The sequence below is a fragment of the Drosophila willistoni genome, unplaced genomic scaffold, assembly GCF_018902025.1.
Source record: "Drosophila willistoni isolate 14030-0811.24 unplaced genomic scaffold, UCI_dwil_1.1 Seg194.1, whole genome shotgun sequence".
NCBI classification, from domain to species: domain Eukaryota; kingdom Metazoa; phylum Arthropoda; class Insecta; order Diptera; family Drosophilidae; genus Drosophila; species Drosophila willistoni.
In genome coordinates this window covers 11,445-22,859 of record NW_025814160.1, presented here as the reverse complement: position 1 = coordinate 22,859, position 11,415 = coordinate 11,445, and the positions used below count along the sequence as shown (strand labels likewise).

Here is an 11,415-nt window from a genome sequence, read left to right as displayed (position 1 = left end):
GTGAGCTTAGCTCTACCTTTTACAAGTTTATCATTGCAATATACATATATATTATATATATATTTTTTAGAAATCTAAAGGCTAAATATGATTTTATTTGGTTTTTTATATGGCCATATCCTATGCTATATTGTTATGTCTGAGAGTTGATTTTTTGCCTTACTTCTACCTGTTGTGGTCTGGTTCCTTCTCCTTTTAACCAAATATCTGTGCATTTCATTAGCTGCAAAAATTGTATCTTTTGAGTTTAGGTAAACAAAATCAAATTCTAGGACTAGGAAATTGCTTTTGCCGACTTCCGGCCCGGTGGTAGTGGATCGGTTGGTGCCCTTTCATTTGATGCTCTGCTCTTGCCTTCACTCACTACTCTATAATGTAGTTAAATATTTGTCTAATATTTGTCAACTATTTCAAATACAATTTCAATTTCAGTGTTTAGACAAAAAGGTGATGAAAATTTAAATATTTACTGTTGACTTTGATGGAAGGAAGAATGGAAGGGGAATGCATAATTCAGTTTTACTTAATTTCAACCAATTTAATAAGAGAGTTCATTAAATTTAATGCAGTCAAAGGAGCGGAGGTTCTAGCAAAAGGAGAATATTGCAAAGTTCCTTCTAAAATTAATTCATTAGCATTTTATTACTGGGGAGCAACAGCAGCAGGCAACAAACCGACAAAAGATGCCAATGAAAATGTTGCAAATGAAGATTCCTTTGCCGAGTCGAGTCCTGTGCCTCCTGGTGGTAAGTTTATTAGTTAGTCGAAAGGAACCACCCAGGTGATACGCCATAAAATTGAGTGATGTAATCGTAAATCGTACAGCAAAAATACTTTAAAAAACTTACTTTGCGCTTATTGTGAATGAATTTTAATCCAAATAAGATAATAATTTTACAACAAAGAAAAGAATGTCTTATTGTTAAATTCACGTGGTTCGATTGACTTTTTTTTTATCGATATTTTACGAATACTTAAGCTGGGGAACTATCGATGGCACTATCGAGGTATCGAATATTTACCACCATCGATTGTTTTTGGCCACTATCGATAGTATAACATACATATGTAATAGTTACACAACAATTGAAAAGAAACGCTTGGATGGAGTTAAATTTATGTTAAATGTTTTTCTTTGCTTTCTTTTAATTTTGGTTTTAAGAGTTGATCTCCATAAATTTAAAAGTCTGAAAACTAATATATGTTAATTTAATTTTAATTCAAACAAAATCAAAACAGGTAAATTTTTTTTTGATAATTAATTGGTAAATATTTATATAACTTGAAAGGCTAAAACTATATAATTTTGGTTATTAATATTAGGTTAAGCAAAATTGTATTCATTTTTTTTGAAAATGATACTTATTGTAATTAAATTTTGCTCCTAAAACATTGAAAATATCGAATCACGCCACTATCGATAGTTTCCAAGCTCTAACAAATGCAACACTATAAATTTGACCCGAGTGTGTTTCACGTTTTCCAACACTACTTTCTACGATTTTTCAAAACTGGATAATATTAATTGTGGTCAAGTAGGCGGCTCAGCTCACAATCGACTTCACTTGCTTCGCAGCAGTCAAAGGAACAAGTTCAACTTTTTACTTCTTTCTCCCTGGTCCTTCTCCTTTAAAGCATTTAAAAATTTAAAACGCTTTAATTTAATCTTTCTCCTTTAAAGCATTTAAAAATTTAAAACGCTTTAATTTATTCCTTCTCCTTTAAAGCATTTAAAAATTTAAAACGCTTTAAAATATTCCTGCATCTTATGAACTGAGCGCTTTTCGGAATCATTAAGATGAAGTCGTTTCAGTCAGAAAACATTTATATTCCTTATTTGTTTTCTTTACGTCAGCATAAGATTTTAAAATTTTATTTTCCCGTCTAAATATAATAAAATTATTTTTCCTTAATCTTTACAATACCAAAATTACAAGATCCTCCACAACAGACACATCATATAAAATAGTCCGGATTTCATTTTGTTGTCTATCCACGTCGTTGGAATTACTTCATGGATTACTGAGTGTCGAAGTCAAAGGGGAACACATAAGCCATTTGACTTCCTTTCTTCCTATGGGCGATCTGGCAAAAGTAATGCTTTTGATTAATTTTCCTCTATTACTTGTTTTTTTAATTTCCACTGTATTAATGATGCACTGAATTATACTTTTTTATATAAAGGTGGTAGACCTAAAATTTTTTTTTTATATAAATATGCTCCCGACGCTCCTGCTCACGGCGCTCCTCCTCAAGGCGCTCCTGCTCACGACGCTCCTGCTCACGGCGCTCCTGCTCACGGCGTTCCTGCTCACGACGCTCCTGCTTACGACGCTCCTGCTCACGACGCTCCTGCTCACGACGCTCCTGCTCACGACGGCGTTGCCAATCGAGACGTTCCCGCTCATGACGCTCCTGCTCACGAAGCTCCTGCTCACGACGCTCCTGCTCACGACGCTCCTGCATTTGACGGCGTTCCCATTGGAGACGTTCCTGATGGATACGTTTCTGATGGAGACGTTCGCGATGTTGGCGCTCCCGGTGATTCTCCTGCTGGGGACGCTGATTCATATGTGAATTGGCAACAATATAATCAGTCGGTGGTTGCTGCTCATAGTCATCGAAAAGCTGTTGCTGCCACTGCAGACGCTGTCGATTTTCACGAATTTCATCCTCCACTGGGATGAGGCTACTGTACAATTGACGTGTATTATATGGATTATACGAATTCTGATCATCCTGTCTGGCCCATTCGGGAATCTGTTGCTGCAGTGGATTGTTTGGTCGCTGTTGCATCTGTTCCAGTAGATCCAGCTCTCGGTCTTGATATTGACGGCGTTGTCGTTGCATTTGCTCATTTTGCTGCTGGCGATGTTGCTCAATTTGCTGTTGTCGCTTCTCCTCCTCCTGGAGGTACTGCTGTCTCAGTTCCTCTTGATATTGTTGCAAATATCGCTCATTCTCGGTCGATTCCGGTGCCGATTGACGCAATCCCGCATCCACTTCGAATACAGGTTGATGATGTCTTCTATAATTCTTTATTTGCGTCATGCTTGCACTGCAGGCTGCGTCCAGGTTGCTATAGAGCTGTTCGGCCATCACGCCAGCCGAGTTCCGCGAGAATTGGGCCCTCTCAATTAATGCTGAAAATACCTGCACGTTCAATGTTTCGGACTTGTAGCCTTTATCGATGCTAGGAAGTCTTGCAGGTGCAAGTTGTGCTTCCCCGACCGAAAAATGTATGGCTTCATGGTCGCTTGCAGTATATACATTAGCAATTGCTCAGCTAGTTGACCTATAAAGACTTTCACTGACGAAAGTCAGGTCTATTACTGAGCCGAGTCCCGCTCTATTGAAGGTATTTTGGGATCCTACGTTAAGCAAAGCTATATCAAGTGTTGCAAATGCCTCTAAAAGTGCTCTCCCTTTGACATTGGTTAGACTGCTACCCCATTCAACAGCCCAGGCGTTGAAGTCCCCAGCTATAATAACTGGGCTGCGGGTACGTGCGTCTGCTCGAGATCGTCTAAGGCATCACTGAAGCTTTGGATATTCAGACTTGGTGGCAAGTAGCAACTGTAGACCCAGTGACCGCTTATGTTTGCCCTGACATAGTGCTCCTTGTTTAGCACGGAACGATGCAATAGTGATGGCGTTCCACAAGCCCAGATCGCTGCCTTCCCAGAAATACTGCAGGACCAGTTATTTCCAGTTCTGGCCTTAAAAGGTTCGCTTATAATGGCTATGTCTGTTCTAGACTCACCCACTGTCTGTGATAGCAGCTCATGGGCTGCCCAGCAATGATGTAGATTAAGCTGGATAAACTTAATCATCATTATTGTGCTTACGGGTCTCGTTGGATGACCGCCCGTTTGCGGACGGGCATCTCTGGCTGCCAGCTACATGTGAGAGTGAAGTCAGTCCTTCTGCTGCAGATAGAAAACATTTGGCCTCGTTACAGCAGTCCCGAATTTTATGACCGCTGGTTCCGCATTTTAAGCACCAGCCACTTCTGTCAACGTCGCTATTACATTTGGCAGCGACATGGCCAGTTTTTAGGCACTTGTAGAATCTAACTGGGGCATTATTAATTCTGATTCGGCACACTGACTATGCCACCGTAATCTTATTGGCCTTGAGGATTGTCTCTGCGGTTGTTGCCGGAACATATATGAGCGCTTTCTGGGTATCACGGTATGATGGGCGGAGACTTTTGACAGCGCCTGGCTCGGTCAATTTTCAACTTGGTAGAAAAGGCTGCTACTATCTCTTCTACGGTTGTCTCGTTGTCTAGGTCCAGTATTTCCAGCCTTATATTATCTGTGAGAGCGCGAGTTTCGAACTTGGCGCCCAGCACATTGCCAATATCTTCTTTTAGCTTATGAAGGTTATCTGCTCTTCCCTTACTTAGCTCGAGGAGTAAGTCGCCATTCGCTGTGCGCCTCACCTTGGTAACATTTCCTCCAACGGCTTTAATTTTTTCATCTTGGCTTCTAGTTACCATTTTGAGCATATCGCTATATGAGACCCCTTCAGTGCTATGCAGAATAATAGCATCTGGTCTATGCTTTAACTGAGCCTTTCTTTTTGTTTTAGACTCCACAGTTTTCCATTCTGGTTGAACTTGGGGAGCTGAGGCTTTGTGACCTTGCTGTGCATTGTTCTGGGTCTTATTTGCCCGTGTACCTTTGTGAGAAGCTTTTCGGTCTGCCAATTTTGTCCTGCTGCTTTCTTGTGGTGTCCACTGTGTCTGCACATTCGTGGTATTCTCCATTTTTTTGAGGATTGCGAATGCTGAGAGCGCAGACTTGTTTAACGCAAAGACTTCCTGGGCTTGGTCCTTCATGTCATTATTTACATATCTGGCGTTTCGCAGTGCTTTAGCTAGCTCACCTGACTTTTTCACCATTGACCGGAGTAGAATACCTAGGTCTTCGTTTTCGGGATCAACTGGTTCGCATATTGCGTTCATCTGATTCGGCTGCTGTGGGTTGGCATCTTCGTTGGGGCCGAGCGACCAAGCGGTTGGAGTTGACCATTGGCTCGGCTGATCTGGCGGTATTAAAACCCGCCGGGCAGAAGCCCTTTGCCCATCCTCTTCGTACTCCATTTGACTGACCGGCATTGCCACAGCGGCAGGGGCCAATGCTGGCCGTTATCAATCTATAGATTCAGTAGATTCGAAATTTAGAAAATTTTAAAAAAACATTGCTGAACAGCTGATGCTATCGAACTACGAAATATGAAGGTAAGCCAGGTGGAGTAGTGGCTCCCGATTGAGCCCGCAGGTGTTTGGGTACGTAGCACCACCCCTAACCGACTCTGGTTAACAATTGTGTATATTCTCAGGTCTCAGGAAGCTCCTTTATTTGACGAGATTTCGGAACGACTTGAACTACGCGACCGTACTTGGTGAGAAGAAAAACTGTGTGTCACCGCCTTCCCTTGTGTTTTCTTTTTTTTTTTTTTTTTTATAAATAGTGGGGAAAGCATTGAAAGCCGAAGTGTGGGACTTGGTATCGACCTTGGTTAGTGGTCACCGCACCGCACTAAAACCTACCCTATGCTCCGTATCCCTCTCGCGGAACCAACGCTGAAGTACTACTTCACGAGGGGGAGATGGCACGTATGCCTCGTCTAGAGTTTACCTAGAACTGAAGTTTTGGTTACGCTGACGTTCAGCGCGACGCAAGGATTGCATGATGACTGCTGCCATGTGGCTAACAGCTAGCCAATTGTTTTGCGAGCTAAGTAGGATATCCATAAAGTCGTTGACTATAAATGGCCTCCCAATGCCTAGGCTTAGCTCTTCCCGTTCAGCAGAATATCTAGGACAGACAAACAGGACGTGTTCTGCGTCTTCTATATTCCCCGCACAGTGTGTGCAAAAGGGATCCGTCTCATGTTTAAACCTATGCAAGTAGGATTTAAAGCATCCATGTCCCGTCAGTAACTGTGTCAGATAGAAGTCAGTCTGGCCATGTTTTGCGATTAAGCCATGGCCGAATGTCGGGGAGAAGGCGCCTTGTCCAGCTCCCATGGTTTGAGTCACGCCATCTGCGTTGCCAGTTAGTCAGAGTCGTCTGTCTTCTAACTGGCGGCGGATCTCTATTTCTAGCCTCGTTAGCCAAGAGGTCTAGTGGGGCCATATCAGACAGCACCAAGGCGGCATCTTCGGAGACTGTCCTAAACGCGCATATGGTCCTGAGCGCGCATGTTCGGTACGACGATCTGCAGTCCCGGCTGTAGGTGGGGGATGACATCGCTGGTGCCCATATGGCGGCGGCATATAGGATGATGGACCTTACCACCGTCGAGATGAGCCATCTGCTCCGTTGCTTGGGGCCGCCGACGTTAGCCATGAGCCGAGTTATAGCTGACGTGGCCTTCGCAGCTTTATCTGCGGTATACTGCAGGTGGGCTTTGAATGTTAGCCTATGGTCCATCATGACTCCAAGGTATTTAATGGCAGGCTTTGATGTTATTGAGCATCCGGCGACTTCGATCCTGGCTGTTTCCACTTTTTTCCTGCTGCTTATGAGCACGGCCTCGGTTTTGTGTGCGGCTATGGATAGTGAGTTTGCCTCCATCCATTCCAGAATCCTGAACACTGCTGCATTGGTGTTTTCTTCCGCTTGCTGGATATCCTTGGCCACAGTGACGATGGCAATGTCGTCCGCGAATCCCACTATGCGAGTGTCAGTTGGCATGTCCAATCGCAGGACAGTGTCATACATGACATTCCACAATGTTGGCCCGATCACTGATCCTTGGGGTACTCCGCCTGTGATGGTGTGCCTTCCCTTGTGTGTGTGTGTATATGTGTTATGTATAAAAGGGCTGAGAGAGAACTTAGGGGTATGTATATACAAAAAACACTGCTGAACAGCTTAGTGTATATACACTAATACATACCCAAGTGAAAAAATTGTTTCGATTGCCAGCCTCTTACATAAATCATTTTAGGTTATAACAACACAAAAATATTAAATTGTCATTTATTTAAATAATTAGCTAGGAAATTGGCAATTTTCCGTGGCACACTAGTGAAGAGCCTTGAAACACTATTTTTAAGATTTATTTGGGCAATTAATTCCCACTTTTACTATATTTTTTTAACAATTTATAGCGGAGCTTTTTTCTTTGTTTTTTTTCTTTGTGTTGAGGCGAATTCTCAAACTAGCACCAATGGCCGACTGGCCATTGGCTCCTTTATTGTTCTCATTCTAAGACCTTAGAATCTATAACAAGGGTCATTAAATACAGCAATTTACAATAAGTGCTGAAGACATAATAAAGTGAAAAATGAATTAAGACTAGTCCAAAGTGGTCTAGAATATATATATCATGTAATTTGGAAATTTCTCACAGATTTATATTTGCGGCTAAGTTCATTAACATAACTTGAATCCAGACTGCACTGTAACTGGAGGCAGAGAGATGTCCAAATGTTAATTAACAGTGAGATACAAATGTCCAATAGAAATATTTTATGGACGTGATTGAAAATTTTAGGATATTTTTAGGCATAATTATCTTCTATTAATTTGTGTCATCAGGCGTTTTTTTTTAAGATAAGCGTTTGATCCGCCTGGCCTCAGTCTTTCGATTAAGGCCGCTTTATTTTCTATCCTTTCATCTTCTAGAGACAAACAATAGAAATTAAAAAATAGGGCCGTTACAGCAGCAGGGGAGGGACAATATAAAATATCTTATAAACTAGCTTAAATACTAACAATGAATGTATAATAATAAAATAGACAATGACATTTAGAATTTAGTGTTTTTTAGAGATAATTATGGCGTAAGTAGTTTTAAGTATTTAGCATAAGTAAGTATTAGTTTTTAGCAATAAGAATTTTAAATTTAATATTCCGGTGCAAGGGTCTTAATAGGGGAATTAGGCGAGTGCAGAGGGCACTAATAGAGGTAAGTAGAGAAGTGCATAGGGCGCCAGAGCGAGAAATGTAGGGAAACTGGCATTTTTTGTGGTATTTTTAGGGCAACACTGGAGTGAGTGCTCATTATTGCGTGTGCGCTCACTGTTGCTGCTCAATACTTATTCGATAAGAAATCGATACAGCAACAGGTGGCGGCGCATGTGGCTGAAAAGAGAAGGCGATATATTTCCAAAATGTAAACAAACAATTAGAAAAATGTGACATAAGTATAAAAATTGACAATAAGATTAACAAATATTGGAAATTATAAATTAATTATTATTATTTACAGGAACATGGCTGCTGAATCATCACTGGAGACCTCCACCGACGACAGAGTAAAGCTGTTAGGACGGGAACAGCTGCTTGCAGGTAAGTATTTTTTAGGTTGATGTTTATGCTTATATTTATTTTCAGGTCGAGGTACTTACCTAGACTCCATGGGATGCAGGTGGCCGCGTTGAGTTTTTAGGTGAGTATTGTTGGCTTTTAGTTTTTCCAATATTTGTAGTTAAATTTAACTTTGTTTTTTCTCCGTTTTCAGGTGCGTCTGGAATAGAAGAATGTGTTGCGGCTGGCGGCATTTGTATGGCAGGTGAATAATTGGTTGGTTTAGTAGTATTTTTAACATTTTTATATTTTTTTCAGGTACAGGTGCAGCTTTATGACGTTTAGGACCAGGTGACCGGCCAAGTGATGCAGCACAAGAAGCAGGAGGAGCTCCAGTTGGATCCGCAAGCGGCTGGGGCTCGATTTTAGATATGTATTTAGTTATTTTAACTTGTTTCTTTGTTGATTTTTTGTTATTTTCAGGCGCAGCCTTGGGTAGAGGGCCAGAAGGACCAGCTGGTGTTGCTGCAGGTGACTGAAGAGGATTTGCAGGTAACTCACGTGATTATTGAGAGATTTTTCTGACGATTTGTGTTTTTTTCCAGGTGCAGGCGCTAGTGAAGGACGAGATGGACCAGGATATTGGCCAGATTTAGCACGAAGATTTGCACGCGAAGCTACTGGCGGCATTTGCATGGCAGGTGAGTAATTTGTTGATTTAGTAGCATAGTTTAGCATTTTTATATTTTTTCCAGGTGCAGTAGCAGCTTTATGGCGTTTAGGACCAGATGACGGGCCACGTGGTGCAGCAGAAGATGCAGGAGGAGCTCCAGTTGGAACTGCTAGCGGCTGCGGCTGGATTTTAGATATGTATTTAGTTAAATTAGCTTGATTCTTTGTTAATATTTTGTTTTTTTTTTTCAGATGCAGCCTTAGGTAGAGGGCCAGAAGGACCAGCTGGTGTTGCTGCAGGTGACTGAAGAGAATTTGCAGGTATGTTTACGTGATTATTGAGAGATTTTTCTGACGATTTGTTTTTTTTCAGGCGCTAGTGAAGGACGAGATGGACCAGATGATTGGCCAGATGCTGGACGAGGATTCGCAGACGATGCTGGCTGTCTGACGTAGATTTTCAGGTGAGTTTTTGTGTTTTATTGCTGATTTAGATAATAATTTTAATATATTTTAGATACAGGAGCTGCAGACGGACTAGCTTGACGAGATTCTGAACGACGCAGATGAGACGATGCATACGACGCTGGACAAGGAGCTGCTGTTTGCTGTTGTGTATTTTCAGGTGAGTATTTGTACTTTTTAGTTGGTTTTATTTTTAGATTTGTTTTATTTTCAGGTATTGGTGCATCAGGCCAGCGGAAATCTGGACAGGACGATGGACGAGATGGTGCAGACGCTGAGAACGAGGCAGAGAGTGCAGGAGGCGCGTCTACTGGAGGCACAGCTGTCGAGGACTGGCCCTCTGGCCAGGCCAGGACGGCAGCTGAATAGTGGGCAGGATTCTGGCTTTGCAGGGGCCGCCTGAAATCATATTTCGTTATGATTAGGTAAGTGAATGTTTGCAGAAGTATTAGTATTGGTGTTAGAGTGATTGTTAGTTAGGACCATCATGGGTGCAGTATCAGTTTTCCTTTTTTTTAGAGCATCAGTGCTATTCGTGCTGTTATCAATTAATTTGAGCAACTCAGATTCCAGACTCGCCATGTTTAGAGCGAGTAGTTCATTTTCCGTGCATTGAATTTGTTCGTTTGGCCCAAGGGCGGGCAGGCTTTCCGGTGGGTTTTTTTTTAGCTATAGACGCTTCCTTAGCTCTGAGAACATCTTGCTTTTCAGTGATCCTGTTGTAGGTCTGGTGACAGTTGTCAGCAATAAGAGCTGGCGCCTTGGAGAAGAACTTCATAAGCTTGGATTCAATGAGAAGTTTTATGTTAGTTACTGTTACGCTAGGGTTGAGCTGAGGTGGCATCAGTGGTGGTGTTTGGGCTTTTTTTATCGTTCGTGAGGCGACAAGTTTATCTATTTGCTTTGAGTACCTAGGCCATGGCAAACGTTTAGGGATAAATGGCTAAAGATAAAGTTTTTCAATTTCTTTGTTCTCATGGTCAGACATGGAGTTAAAGAATCTTAGGCAAGCGTCATTGTATATAGTTTCTAGAGGTTTGGCGTTATTTTTTTCTTGAATTTCAGAGTTTGGGCAATAGATGTTCGCATTTGTTAGCTTTCTGAGCAGTTTATTGTGAGTTCAAGTGAGCTTTTTGAATAGGGTGTTAGATATTAGGCTACCCCATATGGGAATAGCGTATGTCCAAATAGAGACTAAGATTTGCTTGTAGATAGTGACCTTGCAGCGGGTGCTAAGATGGCTTTTAGCTCCCCCGAGCCATTTGTAGCGAGTATAGGTGGACTTGGCTTGAGCACAAAGTTTGGCAATATGGGTTTTAAACAGGAGTTTGCTATCAACAAGGACTCCCAAGTATCGGCACGAGGACGTATTTTTAATAGGTTTGTTATTAAACTTAACAGTGGCAGCTTTAACAGCAGGTGAGGTAGATCGTCTGGAGAAGAGAACATGAACTGTTTTACTCACGTTGACTGTGAAACACCATTTGTTGGACCAGGTAGAGAACTTGTGTAGGTAATTTTCCGTTTTATTCATGGCTACAAGGGCGTTTTTATCGGTCGAGATGAAAATAGTATCGTCAGCATATGTAGAGAGCAGAGTGTCACCGTGTTTATAGGTCGGGTAATATTCGATCAGGGTTTCATGCTCAATTATGAACTTTGGAATTGGCATGTCTGACGAGTATATGTTGTATAGCAGGGGTCCCAAAACACTACCCTGAGGGATTCCTGCTAAAATTTTCCCATCACGGGACATAATACCATGGTTACCGCGAACGGAGAACGTGCGATCCTTAAGGTAACTGTCCAGAACTTTGTATAGGGTAATAGGTAGTAGCTTTATCAACTTGTTACGCAGACCGCAGTGCCAAACTTTGTCAAACGCTTCTGTAATATCGATGAATATAGGCGATCCATACAGTTTGTCCTCAAAAGCTCTCTGGAGGAATTGTGTAACGCGAGCTAGTTGATGCTCGGCCCCATGAAATTTGCGGAATCCAAATTGGTG

At 41.9% G+C, this 11,415-nt stretch overlaps 1 long non-coding RNA gene across 1 annotated transcript; it reads left to right on the top strand.

The window, feature by feature from the left end:
- The first annotated feature begins 8,068 nt into the window (after nucleotides 1-8,068).
- LOC124461076 lies at nucleotides 8,069-8,542 on the top strand. The gene is made up of 3 exons (XR_006954915.1): nucleotides 8,069-8,136; nucleotides 8,233-8,412; nucleotides 8,485-8,542. It is a non-coding gene; the product is annotated as an uncharacterized LOC124461076 (long non-coding RNA).
- Nucleotides 8,543-11,415: the final 2,873 nt, after the last annotated feature.